The sequence below is a fragment of the Papio anubis genome, chromosome 3 (genome assembly GCF_008728515.1).
Source record: "Papio anubis isolate 15944 chromosome 3, Panubis1.0, whole genome shotgun sequence".
NCBI classification, from domain to species: Eukaryota; Metazoa; Chordata; class Mammalia; order Primates; family Cercopithecidae; genus Papio; species Papio anubis.
The window spans coordinates 73,765,433-73,781,488 of record NC_044978.1 but is presented as its reverse complement, the minus strand read 5'-3'; the positions used below and the strand labels follow the sequence as shown (position 1 = coordinate 73,781,488).

Sequence of the window (16,056 nt, the reverse complement as noted above, 5' to 3'; positions counted from 1 at the left end):
CAAAGGAAGGTAGGAATTTTATTATAACCATGACATTGTTATTGGAGACGCAACAGCCATAGCTGATTATGCCTTTGTGCAATCAGTAGATGTGGTGGTTTAATTTGGAGTAAAAGCACAAAGTCAGCCTGAGGTTAGTTGAGTGGGTTTTAGGCTCCCTCCCAAGCTCTAATACTAAGAATAAATGGTGTGTGCTGACTAAGTGGGAGAGACAGCAATGATCACGTCTTTAAATAGACATGAAAAATATGTTTTTGAGATCACCTTCCCGTGGAGAAAACAGTTATTATGAGGGAGTGTCAATCTAAAATTACAATTCAGGATTGCTTTTATGCAGAAACTATGAAAAAGGGGAAATTTATTTTCAAAGTTTCCAGCCTCCTCTTTACAATTCTGTTTGCCCCTTGGTGCTATACCCTTAAATGGAAAATAACATTTTATCACAAACAATTTGTTACAGTCAATATGAGGTACCTGTTAGATGAAAAGAATGACTCCAGATTGAATAAAGCAAGTACAAACTCAGGAGATATCCAGATCCTACCTTGAGCTTGAGCCTCATCCCATATCTCAGCTTCTTCCTATTCCATCCTTCTGAGGAGAGACCACAGTGTGAGAATGGTTTCTACTTTTTACGTAATTTTTACAAACCTTCAAATATAAGTGTTTATAAAAATCCTTAGGGGATATGTGCAAGTGACTATTTTTATTATTTTAATCAAGAAAAAAGCCCCTCACATTTGAAGATCTTTCACACTGGCTAGACATCTGAGAAGAAATGAATAGCAGCATTTAACTATTGTAATCTCTTCTTTTAAAAAAATAGATGAATAGAAACAAATGCCCAAAAGCATTTGTTGTATATATTGGAAGGCTTATATATCTTGCATAACAAAAGTGCTTATAACTTAGCAGAAAAATCAGGAACCCAATAGAAAAGAGAAATCAAATATGCACACTTCATTTTTTTAAAAAATAGAGATAAGTGAAGCCTTTTGGGCAATAAAAATACAACGTTCAAAGTCAAGCAAAATTTTAAACATTTAAGATTATTTTAACATTAGATTGTCAGTTATAGAAAAACCTTCAATATTCAAGATATATTATTAATTTAAAAATGATCTTCATAGGAAAATATGAGCAGTTCTCACTTGAATATGAATAGATGTCAGTTATGGAAGCTCACACAGTTGTGAGTATGCATGTCGTAAATACAAACATATCCATCTATCTATCATCTATCTATCTTTATATTGGTCAGGATGGATATACATTAAACAGTTTAAATTAAGATATTTCTGGGAAGGTGAGTGGGGATGTAAGGTGGTTAAGAAGAATTTCTCTTCAAAGTTTATTAGCAGAGTTGGACACATGTTTAAATCAAAACTCAGTTTCTGCATGAAATTAGTTCTGTCATGAGAGATGGGAACAGCTTGTTCATGGCTTGAAACAGTTCATGAAAACAAATTGTGGGCAACAATTTCTAACTCCATATTCAGTGGCAACATGTTAATAGCTCCACAATGGGAGACTTTACACCAAAACAATCAGCAAACAAATAAGAGTCCTACGAACCAGTTTATTTTTAATCTTTCTATCTCTGTCTTTGTATCTATCTTTTAATCTGTAGAGATGATTGTTAAATATTTATAAGCATACCACTGGATGGGACCATTGTAATTGGCTTGGACACATCAGGATTTACCTTTCAGCAGTGAGTTATATGTGAAGGGTACTGTTAGTAAACTCAGAGTTCTGAGCAATTTCAAATGATGAGTGAATATTAGGTAGTGATAGTATCTGATATTGTGATATAGAGGTCAAGAATGGTGATAATTTCCATGCATTTTGGACCAGGCTAGAACATTTATATTACCATATTCAATTCTGAATAATCATTTTAAGTATAGCACTGATAAGCTAGGGAATTCTGATGAAGTAAAACAAAGGGGCCATGTCTAGAAAGCATGGCATGTAAATGACTATGCAATGCTGTGGGAATGCTTAGACTGAAAGAGGCAAGTATCATGGAGGATGTTGTATCATTCATTGAAGGTCCATTATTTGGAAGAGTGCTCTGACTCCTTCTCGAGTATCGGGCTGGAATGTGCATATACACACTGACAAGGAAGCCAAACTCTACTCTTGATAACTCAGGTATGATTAAATGCATAATTTTTATGGACTTGATTGGTTTTAACTCATTTGAAATATTTTTTGTCTTTGCACCTACATGTATAATTTTAAAAACGTCATGTCTTATTACATTTTTGTACTCATAAACTGTCTTTAAATTAAATCAGAAAAAAGTATAATTTAATCTCATAAATTTTCTTCTTTATAATCTGATTCTCTTTAATTCCTATGGTTATTTACAATATGTAAAATTAATTCTTGCACTACTATAAAAACACATTAGTCTTTATACTTTCTTGTACAACCTAGTTCTATGTAGACTATGACTTAATATTTTGTATATTAATATAAAATATTATTGAAGATTAAAGGGAGCAGACATATTTTTATGCAGTATTCCTGTCAGAATGGTGAGAGAAATAAAAAAAAGTTTAATATGCTTGTTACCACACATGGGAAACCGATGCCACATTCAGGACCAGAAGGCTGTTCTTTACCCCTGCTTTTCATTAGCTTTTCCTTTGCATTCATATCATAGCAGGAATAGCAAGTGCTGTGTCATTCATCCTTATGCTGTTAGGGGGTTGACATCTCACTTTTGTGACTAAGTGAGATAAATGAAAAGTAGAACCCATGAACATATTGTCATACTTCTTAATAAAATGACAATATCCTATTTTTCGCTTATTATTCACATTGTGCCATACAAATTGTTCACATTTTGACTAGGCAAACATAGAGTTCCAATTTTTTTTTGTTTTAATCACAAGCAAAAAGGCTGAATCTAAGTGATTTATGGAGGGGTGGTCAAAGCCTCCATTTCAATTAGGGAGTTTGGCATCTAAATAAGATTTCACTTGCTAATACTCTTCTTTCTCTATTAGTATATGTAAAAAAGAAAACAAGAAAACACATATTTCTTCTTTTCCTTTTAAGCCAACTAACAGTATTCAAGTATTTATTGATCACCAACTCAGGACCAAATATTGGGTAGGGGACTGCAGAATAAAAGAACTATAAACCATGCTATCTGTTCACAGTGGGCAAATGTGAAAAAATCTACTCTATATTCCTGGAAATTTTTCCTTTTTCCTTTTGAAGAGGAAACTCTGTATAGTTAAATAATAAAACACATCTATACTCTAACTCAACATGTACGTTAAAAAAAAAAACTGGAGTTAAAAATGAAAAGATCTAGAATCAAGTTAGAGTCTGCAAAAGTGTGTGAGGAAATCACACAAAATTTACATCTGTACTTTCAAAATGAAGAATATAGCCATCTTTCTAATAAAGTTTGAACATCAAATAAGATACATACAAGGCTAGCTTAGAAACCTATATATGTGATATATAAAGTCCTGTCATGTATTTTCCATACACATATAGACTGTTTACCATGTCCTAAATATAATGTAGTATGTGAACTTTGGTTCAATTAATAATTATTGAAGGTTTCCCAAGTACTTAGGTACTGTTCCAACTCATTATCCTGTTATTTAACCCTCTAATTCTCTGAACAAGCATTGAAGGACATATTCCCTTATTATAGACAAGGAAACTATAGATCAGAGATGTAAAATTATTTATCAAAAGCTAATAATAGCTGAAACTAAATAATGTTAGCAGATTATCAATCCAGTACATTTTATGTACACACACTGCCCAAGTATTTGCTCACATATATATGAGCAAATATAAAACACAACTTTTATTTTAGAGGAGCTTGAATTCTACTTAAAAAGGAAATGTATTTTAAAAAATGAAAAGTTTAAAACAAGAATCCAAGGTATTTTGCCACTTCTTTTTCTTTTTTTTTTTCTTTTTTCTGAAGAAGAAATAAAAGATGCAGAAGTTCTAAGGAAAAAGAGATTTCTGGGTGCTTAAGAGGTCAGAGAAAACAGTAAAAACTGCGATCCAAAAGTTTAATAGTATTTTTAATAGCAAGATGGGGGCTAAGAAAAAACAGCTGAAGCAGAGGTAATGGTGAGAATAAGGATTCCTAAGGACCGTGAGAGGAGGAAATTGTTAATAGATAACGTTAGTATAAAATGTAATTACTCTTTCACATGCTTCGTCAAGTATAACAATGGAAAAGAGATCGCAAATATTATGTTGGTTGAAAAGGAATTGCGGTTTTGCCATTGGAAGTGATGACAACAACCTTACAGTCATTCACTTTTCCTATTTGCTTTTACATGTGATATACACACACATTTAAATATTTCAAGAGACATGTTCTCAATAAATTAAGAATTATAATTAAAGAAAACATTTGTTGTTGCCACTGCATTATTTTCTCACTTCCAATCAGCCAGTTTGAACATTAATTCTATTCCAAAGATGCTCCAAATACAGGACTGGCATTCAATAATGCTATGGGCCATGCAGACTGACACGCTGTATGTAACAGCTAAATACATATCTTGTGTTGTATTTGTTATTACAAGTCAATAACAGGAAACAACAGAGGACATAGTCATTGGGGGAAGGGTTAAAAATAATTGATTTTTATCATTATTTAAATTCTAAGCATACATTGAGATTAATAAGTAGGTCAATTTCAGAATATTTACTCGTCAAATTTCTTGAAATTTTCAATCTTAATTTCTCTCCATTTTTTTGTCTGGAATTTATAGCTTTAAAAATCAGAAACCCATCACTTCCTATGAATTAGGATTCATATAGATGTTTAACAGTTACACTAAAGCCTAGTTTACTCATCTGTCCAATGTCTTGAGTATTGTTCAACTTGTATCTCACACATTATCCTCAGGCACTGCTAATTAATGCTATTAATATGCTTTGAGATTCAAAGGTAGAAGGTGTTATGTAGAGATACATAAACATCCTAATTTGAGAATTTTAGTTTTCTGTATTCTTAACTAAACAAAAAATAACAATAAAAAATAACATAGACAAGTTTACAAAGAAAGTGTTGTCAGTCCAAATGGCCTGGATTTCTGGCCAATACATCAAAGTACTTTGATAGATATAGATATAGATATACATAGATATAGAGAGATGTATATGTATATATAACATAGCATATGCAATTATATATATGTAATATAGAATACAATTTATTTAAGATAAAGTGAGTGAATGGGGAATGTGAACTTGGGAATATTTATGTTTTTATTCACTCTGCTTTTTCTTTACTTTCACATTTCTTTTTTAAGAATTAGAGATCCCATTCTTAGTAAAACACTGAAAAGATGCTTATCCCAAGTTTCAAAATATGCAATCCTGTAGAGAGTTTAATGTGAATATAAAAATAGCATTAAAACGATTTTCATCATAAATGAATAAAGATGTGAGTCTTAAAATTTAACTATTAAAAAGACTTTGTGTTACAAATAATTCAATTATGTATATCTGTTTAAAAAATGTGATCCTTAAAATAAAATTAAGATCTATTTTAGTTTTGTTAGGCTACTCTGACCACTGAAATGATACTATTTAAAATATTACTACTAGTTTTGAGACAGGGCAATATATGAGTACATGTAGAAAAATGATCATATTTGAAGCAAAACAAAAATGAAGTTCATATTTTGAAATTTAATTTCTAAATACAGTGGTATGTTCAATTTCATATTAAGAACCAAATAATGATGATACAGTGATTTAAGGCATCCTTAAATACATGAATATGTATGACCTATTCACTCTCAAACATTGCTGTTTGTGTGTACTCAAGAGGATTTCAATCTTCATATGAAAAAAATAGCATAACTTTTATATTATTTTTGTTTTACTCTGTTATTTTTCATTATTATTTAGATGTAATATGTATGTCATATATTAGCATAATAATACAAGTACATAACTTATAAATAAATAATTAAATATTTATTGAGATACAAGTTAATATTTTTACTGGTAAAGTAATAAAATTAAGAGAGTCTTACGCTAGAAAATCTCTCTTACACATCACCCAGGACACAGCAAATTTAAGGAAATTCTAAAAATGTTTTTGTTGTATAGGAGTTAAATCAAATTTAATAAAAGTGATAGATGCACCATTTACTCCCATAGAGAAAAAAGAAGAGATCCACATATCATTAATTTTAATTTTAAAAATGGAATCATAAATGTCTTAACATAGATATATGCAGAAATATCCTAGTAGCCAGGACAAAGTTAATTAAAAATATGATAGATTTCTCTGATTATTTTTCTTTCTTTTTCTAAAATAAAAGTTTGAAAAATATAAAACTTAAATTAAAAAAAATAAAATTAGACCAATATCATCTTTTATAAATGACTGACTTATGATAATACTAGGCCTAATGATAGAAAAAAAGGCAAGATAATGTTTAAAATACCTTTATATATTTTAAACTCTTTTTTAATTTTAAAATTATGAGAAAAATGTTCTTATTCTTTATCTGTTTTTCTTAGTCCCCTTGATTGATTTTAAAATTCATTTTCCTGTGTCTATGTTTTTTTGAGGCAGAGCAGTATAGTTCTCTTTTTTTAAACTTTTATTTAAGTTTAGGGGTACAAGTCAAAGTTTGTTACATAGGTAAACTTGTGTCATGGGGTTTGTTGTACAGATTATTTGCTTAGCCATGTATTAAGCTTAGCGCCCGTTAGTCGTTTTTCCTGATCCTCATCCTCCTGCCACCTTCCACTCTCTGATAGGCCCAAGTGTCTGTCATTCCCCTCTGTGTGTGGATATGTTCTCATCATTGAACTTCCACTTATAAGTGAGAACATGCAGTATTTGGTTTTCTGTTCCTGTGTTAGTTTGCTGAGGATGATGGACTCCAGCTCCATCCATGTCCCTGTATTTGTAAATTAATTTTGCCAAGGTTCTCACACTTGAAAAAAAGAACTACTTTCCAGCACATATACTAGAAAATAGTTCAGTCTGACTCCTGAAAAAAATCATAAACAGATTTGCTATGGTTGAATTAAAATTTTCCCGACTCATTTCCTGATCAGATTCAATATATTTAGCTTAGTATCTCTTCTGTAACTGTTATTATTTTCTTTTTTTGTATACATTTTGTGAACTGTTATTTATTAGATAAATATTTTAAGCAAATGCCTTGTATTAAGCATTAGGATTAACCACCCTATTTTACTGTTGGGAAAATGGCTCTGTAATCACACACAAAAAATACTGCTGACACAGTCAATGGTATGGTCTTTATTACCTGAAAATATTTAAAGGATAGACTGTCTAGAAAAGACTGGAAATTTTTGGGTATATTTTATTTCATAAATATATTACATTTGGGGTAAATAAAAGACTACTCAAAAGAAGTTTACTTTTTCTGAAATAGAATAAAATTGCAGAAATTATTGTAGAGTTAAAGCATGATTTTATATTATAGGATGCACTTTCTGTTGAAATATGTGCGTTTTATTCATTGACCTAACCATGACTTCAAGGCAGGAGACCATCTGCCAGTGGACACTCAAAAGTAAAGTTCTCTCATTGTCACTAGGATTGCATTTATTCTTCTCCTCCTTTTAAGGAAAAAAAAAAAACTATTCTTAAGTTTTGTAAAAAACCTAACAAATACCATTTCTGGATGATTTACATTCTGTAAAAATAGTGACAGTTCAGTATAAAAGCAGATTATGATCAGGATGATAAATATATTTTGTACATTATCCTATTTTTTTCCCCATGCGATAAGTATCAGAATACAAATTAACTAGCTTTTTGAAGAGCTATAAAACTGTGTGGCATTCAATACAGAGTTTAATATCAGGGTTAGATTACTGCTCAGAGTTCACAGTTTAGCCTAATTTTAGATAAGAAACTAGAATTGCCCTCCGTGCGGTATGTTCAGCAGAGTTGCAGTAATCGCTTATACTTCTAAGATATCCTCAAAGAAACTGCCTTAAAGATCAGTCTGCAATACATCATATAAAGAGGTAGATCTTGGCTCCTAGAGTTAGCATTTCCCATTATCAGTATTGTAACAGTCAATGTTTTGCCGCTTAGTTCTAGCCTATCATGCTTCCTTAGCCCAATTAGCAGCAACCTTTTTCAACAACAAGCTTATTTATAGGTCTCACTTTGGTTCTTTTGAAAAACCTACGAATATAGATCCTTCCAATATATGCAAACACTGCTCTCTTTTTCTGAATTCAGCAAAGTTTCTAGTTTTTATTGTGCCATTTTTCATTAGTTTCTAGTTTTTGTCAATTGTGCCAGTTCAGTTTCATACTCAGAAACAAGAATTAGAAGTACACCACCTAATCCATTAGTTTGAAATGACAGAAGAGGAAAGATACCATAAGCATTTTTCGCTTCCACCTTCTATTTCTCACACTGTTGTGTTCTTTTTTTCTTTTTCTTTTTTCTTTTTTTTTTTTTTTTGATGGAGTCTTGCTCTATTGTCTAGGCTGGAGTGCAGTGGCACAATCTTTGCTTACTGCATTGCAAGCTCTGCCTCCTGCCACCTGCCTCATCCCCTCTAGTAGCTGGGATTACAGGCATGCACTACCACGCCCGGCTAATTTTTAGTAGAGACAGGGTTTCGCCATGTTGGCCAGGCTGGTCTGGAACTCCTGATCTCAGGTGATCCACCTTGGCCAGCCTTCCAAAGTGCTGGGATTACAGGTGTGAACCGCTGTGCCCAACTGTGTTCTTTATTTGAAAGCAAATATACACACAAACCTGAAGTTCTTACCTCATGTCTCTTTATCATAAGGGTGTTTTAATTCTGCCTGGTTGTATTTATGATTATATTTTGTTCATTCATTATTGCCTGTGTTATAATCAATATTGATGGTTTCATTGTTTTTTCATAAAGCAAAAAATATATAAAGGAAGGCTAGAGGCTAAACTTTTGAGTTAAAAATACTATATCATATTTTTCCACTGTAACTGGATAAACATTTATCACACCTAAATTAAAGCTTAGAAACACTCTGTAACATATGCTGTGATAGTCATTTGAAGGTATTTAATTTTTTATTTTCAATTTAATATATAAAACTGGAACCATTCCTTACACCTTATACAAAAATTAATTTGAGATGGATTAAGGACTTAATGTCAGACCTAAAACCATAAAAACCCTAGATGAAAACCTAGGCAATATCATTCAGGACATAGGCATGGGCAAGCACTTCATGTCTAAAATGCCAAAAGCAATGGCAACAAAAACCAAAATTGACAAATGGGATCTAATTAAACTAAAGAGCATCTGAACAGCAAAAGAAACTACCATCAGAGTGAATGGGCAACCTACAGAACGGGAGAAAATTTTTGCAATGTATCCATCTGACAAAGGGCTAGTATCCAGAATCTACAAAGAACTTAAACAAATTTACAAGAAAAAATCAAACAACCCCATCAAAAAGTGGGCAAAGGATATGAACAGACACTTCTCAAAAGAAGACATTTATGCAGCCAACAGACACATGAAAAAATGCTCACCATCACTGGCCATCAGAGAAATGCAAATGAAAACCACAATGAGATACCATCTCACACCAGTTAAAATGGCGATCATTAAAAAGTCAGAAAACAGGTGCTGGAGAGGATGTGGAGAAATAGGAACACTTTTACACTGTTGGTGGGACTGTATACTAGTTCAACCATTGTATAAGATGGTGCAGCGATTCCTCAAGTATCTAGAACTAGAAATACCATTTGACCCAGCCATCCCATTACTGGGGATATACCCAAAGGATTATAAATCACATTGGATAAAGACACATGCGCACATATGCTTATTGTGGCACTATTCATGATAGCAAAGACTTGGAACCAACCCAAATGTCCATCAGTGATAGACTGGATTAAGAAAATGTGGCACATAAACAGCACGGAATACTACGCAGCCATGAAAATGGATTAATTCTCGTCCTTTGGAAGGACATGGATGAAGCTGGAAACCATCATTCTGAGCAAAACCAATCACCACATGTTCTCATTCATAGGTGGGAATTGAACAATGAGAACACTTGGACACAGGGTGGGGAATATCATACACCGGGGCCTGTCATGGGATTGGGGGAGGGAGGAGGGATAGCATTAGGACATATATCTAATGTAAATGACAAGTTAATGGGTGCAGCACACCAACATGGCACATGTATACATATGTAACAAACCTGCATGTTGTGCACATGTACCCTAGAACTTAAAGTATAATAATAAAAAAAGAAACACTTTGTACAATATGCTGTGATAGTTACTTGAAGATATTTGATTTCTTATTTTCAATTTAATGTAAAAGACATCTACAATTATATATTAAAATATTCTCATTCTAAAAATTAGAAAACATTATTAGGTAAAAAATAAACATATTTATCTGTTGATAATACTTTTTAAATGTGGTTGCTCCCTGATATAAGAAAAATTTGGTAAGTTAACTTGCTTTAGTGTGAGTCCTAACCTATTTAGGACTCAAAGTAAATTGCTAATCATTTATATATTCAGTTGTTGTTTTAATGCTTAGATCATTATAGAAGTATTTCTTAATTTACACCCTTAATTTTCAAGCACCGAGTTTATATGCTTGTAAGATTAATTTATTTTGTTGTAGGAGTATATCATATAATCATTTTTATTAAGTCTGCAGATTGTTAGTATCATTACATACAACAAATGTTAAATTTTCAAATGTAAGTGTTTAAACTTTTATTTTATAAATTAAATTTATACTTTCCTAAGCTTTTGCTCAGACATGGCCTGTAATGCCCTAGGGACTAAATTTCACCAATGAAAGGTAAGAAAATAAAGATATTCTAAAACAAAACAAAACAAAACAAAACAAAACAAAAAAAGGATTCTTTCAGCACCTACTCTGTACATTACATTGCACAAGACCAAGGGAAACACGGAATATCCTAGTAACAGATAACCTCACTGGCAACCATTTTAAAAATCTAGTTAAGAGTTAAGACATACATGAATAAACAATTTGTAATCTAAATATGATAATTTGTATTTCAAGTATCTGATCAGAAATGTAATCTATATATATATAAAAACTGAAGTATTTAAATAGCTGAAGGAGCTGTGAAGAATATCCCATAAAAAGTTTCAACATCATTTATCCCATTTATTTTATGATTTTAGATATTCAATAAATGTTTATTAATTAGAATTTAATCCCCCATCCCTGCTGCCTTAATTGTCTAGGGATTGCAAAGTACCCTATTTTCTTCCATTATGTTTCAGGAATACAGGGCGAATTACATATGCCTGGCAATTGACTATGCTGAAAACAGCTTTGCTAATCAGATATGGCCATAGTCCAACCACATTCACTTGACATTTACCCTGCAGGTCTATAACTTTCAGCTTTCCCAGGTGAGTAACATTCAGGATATAATTGGTCGTTGAATTTTCTGAGCTCATATTATTGTAAAATGTGGCCATATAAAAAGAATAACAGAAATAAATCTATTTTGCAAGTTCCATTTTAAGTGGTGTTAGATGAATATATAAATACAAATGTCGTATTTGCAGGGCAACCTAACTTTTCCATTTCTATACTTAAATCTGCAAATGAGGACTGTTTGAAACTCTATAGTATCCTTCTTTCCATTAGAAATGTGCCCAAAGGCTGCCAAGTGATAGAAACATCCAATATACCTAATAAATAATAGATGTTCCTATTGACTATGGTTAATGTGGACTTAGTTCTCCTTCAGGATATGGAAAAACATTCAATTATTAATTTTTAAATGACATTCAAGAAATAAACTGTTTTAGGTTTAACCAGTGACTCTTAAAAGACCTTTTGTTAAAAGATTATATTATTTTCTAATATGTTTCTCTATACATGTTTCAAATAACTTGTGATACCCTCCTACCTCTACATTTGGGATCTCCCAAAGGCTAGTACTAGCCATTTCAGAGACTACATCTTCCATGTCCCTTGCAATGATTTCATCCTGTAAATTTTGGACTTTAGATATTGTAAGCATTTTGGTGTAATATGTATATTTTGATATTAGGCATCTTTGCATTTTGTGTTGTCTGAAAATTGAATTCCTTACTTCTCTAGAGATTTTAATATTAATAAAAAATTTCTAATTTGCTCCTCTTTGTGATTCTAGTTTGAATTGTAAGGTATCCTATATTTTAGATATTTTTATATATTTACAAGTAAGAAGCAATTCATATTATGCTTAAATGGGACTGGAAAATCATTTATTTTCCAATTACCATACATTTAAGAGATGCTGTTAAAGGCCTTATGAAAATCACAACAAACACCACACAATTCGTAGACTTAAGAGCATTCACTGCATTTCCATTGCACACCCAATACATTCCTTGTGATTTTCAGTATCTTCTCTGCATTTTGTTTGCTCTGGGCTCTTTATTATTAGCTTTTTGCACCTTACCCCAGAAAAAAACAGCAACGACTCTTGTTTTTCACACTGACCTACCATTTAGCCCTTTCTCCATTCTCCACATGCCAAAACACATTTCAGTTCTATTTCATAATAAAATTTTGCCCCTTACTCTGTTCCAGGCACTGTTCTATATTCTTTGTCTATAAGTCATTTATGTCCTCGGATAAATTGATGAAATAGTGATTATTCCCACCTTCATTTCATGAATGAAGAAACTGAAGCGCAGTGAGGTTAAGTAATAGCTGGCGGTCATCCAACTAGTTAGTGGCAGAACTAATATTTGGATTCAAACAATAATCTTCTAGGATCTACACTCTTAGCTACTGTACCACTTGTAACCACCAGCTCCCAGGAATAGTCATCTTACAAAGTATCCTAAACCCTGTAGACAAAAGTGACTTTACACTAGATTGTTTGTATCCTTCAGGTTTCTATGTTTGCTTTTATTACAATTGAAATTATGTTGTAACAATTAGCTTATGGGAAATAAACTAGTGAAATGCTATTCATCTATTTCATAATCAGGCATTAAAGAAACAGTGTAAATTTGAAAGTCCCCCTTAGGACTCTTCCCACTCCTTGCTCACCCACAAATATTCACTCTTTTAGCAATTTTTTTTCTAAGTAGAAATAAAACCATGGAAGTTCCTTAAATAAAAGAAAATATAGAATAAAAACAGGTGAAAGAGTGCTTAGAAAGCGTTATTCAGGAAAAAGATTCAAAACTGTGTAGTTTTGTCCTTTTATTAATGAAAAAGTTAATTATAGAAAAGTCACAAAATGAAGACTGACTGATACTCCTTTGATGTTGATCAATATTACAGTTTTGGCCATATTCACATGTAAATGTCTTCTTTGTTCATTTATCCAGTACCTTTGCTTATATTTTGTACATCTTAGGTACAAAAGGTTTAGCATCTATTTACCAAATTCTTTCTGAATTCTGGGAAATACTGTAAAGTACTTCTCCTGATTTACCCTAAATTCACTGAATGCTTATTTTTCTTTCTTCAAACTTGCATTTTTTTCAAACCAAAGCTGACTAGTAGAGGTTTAGATATCAGAGTGCTTGCTGACTGTAGGTAGATGATTTTTAAAAAGTAATAATATGTTATTGACTATCTGGTTCAGTTAGGGGTTGAGAACAGTGAAAATTCAGAATGTATTAAAGAATAGAATTTGGAAGCATGTGGCACACAGTAGTAAAACAACTAATTAAATAGTAACTTACGGTCACCTAGAATTGAAGGGCACAATTCAAGACTGAAAATCAAGTGGCCATTGATTAAAACTAATAAAAAATCCTTCATTTAAAACAATAAAAAACCACAACTGTTTGAAGAAGATGAGGAAATAAGAATTGAAGGCAGATTGGATATCTCAAATAATTACAGAGAACCAGAAAAAAAGAGAAGGATAAACCAAAACGTCTACAATTTACTCTCAAGGTGCAGACTGAATCACAGGAACTTTCTATAACTCTGATGAAAGAGTTTCTTAATTCATGAAACCGTAAAGTTAAGGTAAGTAAAATCCACATGCAAAGTCTCAATTGGTTGCTTGCCAAGTTGCAATGTTACTAGGATTTTCAGTTTCACAAGATTTAAAAACAAAATTGAAGGTATTTAAGAATATATAGAGAGAAGCTAAGAATTAAAATGAGACTCCTGGTAACTCATCTCCCGATCTCCAGAGGGGATTGCCACCTGAACAGCTGGTTATTATTCAGGAATGATTTCTTGCATTAGGTGCAGTTTGTGCAGTTACTTAATGTTAGTGAACTACGTGTGAGGGAAAGCTAATTCTCCTTCCAGAAATCACTTTCTAACCTTTCTTTCCACCACTGCTCATTGCTTCTATACATACAACTAGAATCAGGACCTCTATATTCTGATGGGCAAATTAAAGTTAACAGCAAAAGTAGAAGGTTGACTTCACAAAAGTATTTCAAGACTTTTCTCTTTTATATAAACAAAATTTAAGAAAACATATGTGGGAGTGGAGTTTGGAAGAACAGACAAAGAGCAAAGAAGATAATTGTAGATGGAGGTAAATTTATAGAAATGGTTGCGTTTACCTGTCATTCTATATTTAAATGTACTAACATTATTATTATGTGAATAATAGTGGCCGTTATAGCACATATTTGTTGAATATTTCTCCAAGGCACTGTTTTATTTTTAAATTTGTGCTCTGAAATTACTGTTTTTACATATAGTAAAATTCACTTTTGCTGTATAGGTCATTGAACTACAACTAATGCATAGAATCACGTAACCACCACACAATCAAAGCATAGATCAGTTTGAACATTCACCCCCCAAATCCCTCATAATCCCCTTTGGCAGTCAGTCCATCCTCTCACCTCTGGCCCACCGCAACCACCCATCAATTGTATGATTTTGCCTTTTCTGAAATGCCATATAAGTGAAATCATGGAATAATGGGCCTTTTTAGTCTGACTTCTTTCACTTAGCATCATCAATTATGTTTTTGCATCTATAAATATTTATTTCTTTTTATTCTCTGTAGAATCCTATTCTATGAATTATCAGATTGAAAAAAATTGCCAGTTGAAAGATATTTGAATTGCTTCCAGTTTTTAGAAATTAATATGAATAAAACTGCTAAGAACAGTTGCATACAGGTTTTATGAAGATAGTTTTTATTTATCTCAGTTAAACACTGAGGAGCAGGATTTCTAAGTCATACTGTAAATATATATGCATAACTTGTATTTACTTACAAAGTTTCATAACTTTACAGCTAAGAAACTGTAGAACTCCTTTCCATTTAATGTGATTGTTGAAACAATTTGATGTAGGTCTACCATTTTATTAGTCATTTTTCTCCTCATTTTTTTGTTTCTCTGCTCTACTTCTGTACCATATTTAGATTATTTAAACATTTCTAGTATCCATTTTAATTGATCTACTGGATTCAGACCATATCTTTGTATTTTTTGTGATCATTATATTTAACCTTCCACTGTCTACCTAAAATTTATATTTATCCCTGCAAATAAAATATATAAACTTTAAAACTGTGTAAGTCCCTTTAGCCTCTCCACATAATATTACAGTTGTCATATGCATGACATCTACATATACTGATAATTCCCCAAGACAATTTTATAATTTTTGCTTTTAACAATAATATATATTTTAAAAAATAAAAGCATAAGAGCAAATATATAATATTTCGTATTTACCTAGATATTTGCCATTTCTGTTGCTGTTTGTTCTTGGAGTTCCAAATTCTCTCTGATTATTCCCCATTGGCCTAAATAACTTGGGTTAGTATTTCTTTCAGAGGAAGTCAGCTGTTGAGAAATTATCCAAGATTTCATATTTGAAAAAATATCCACATCATAGCTAAAAGGTAAAGAATTTTTGGTTGCTGGGTCTTTTCTTTCAACTGGTGAATTATCAGAAAACTGCAGTTATTCTGATAATTGTTCTTGTATATGTATTATGTCATTTGTTTTATTGCCGCTTTTATTATTTTTAATCTTTGACTTCTTAGTAGTTTGTTTGTGGTGTGTCTGGGTGTAGTTCTACTTGAGTTTAT

The 16,056-nt window shown here is 31.9% G+C and overlaps 1 long non-coding RNA gene across 1 annotated transcript in view; it reads left to right on the top strand.

The window, feature by feature from the left end:
- Window positions 1-1,187: 1,187 nt before the first annotated feature.
- Window positions 1,188-16,056, top strand: part of LOC103884583 — a 44,171-nt gene continuing 29,302 nt past the window's right edge. Inside the window, exons 1-2 of the long non-coding RNA XR_647216.4 lie at window positions 1,188-2,157; window positions 11,300-11,431. This is a non-coding gene — a long non-coding RNA (uncharacterized LOC103884583). The remainder of the gene's footprint in view (window positions 2,158-11,299; window positions 11,432-16,056) is intronic.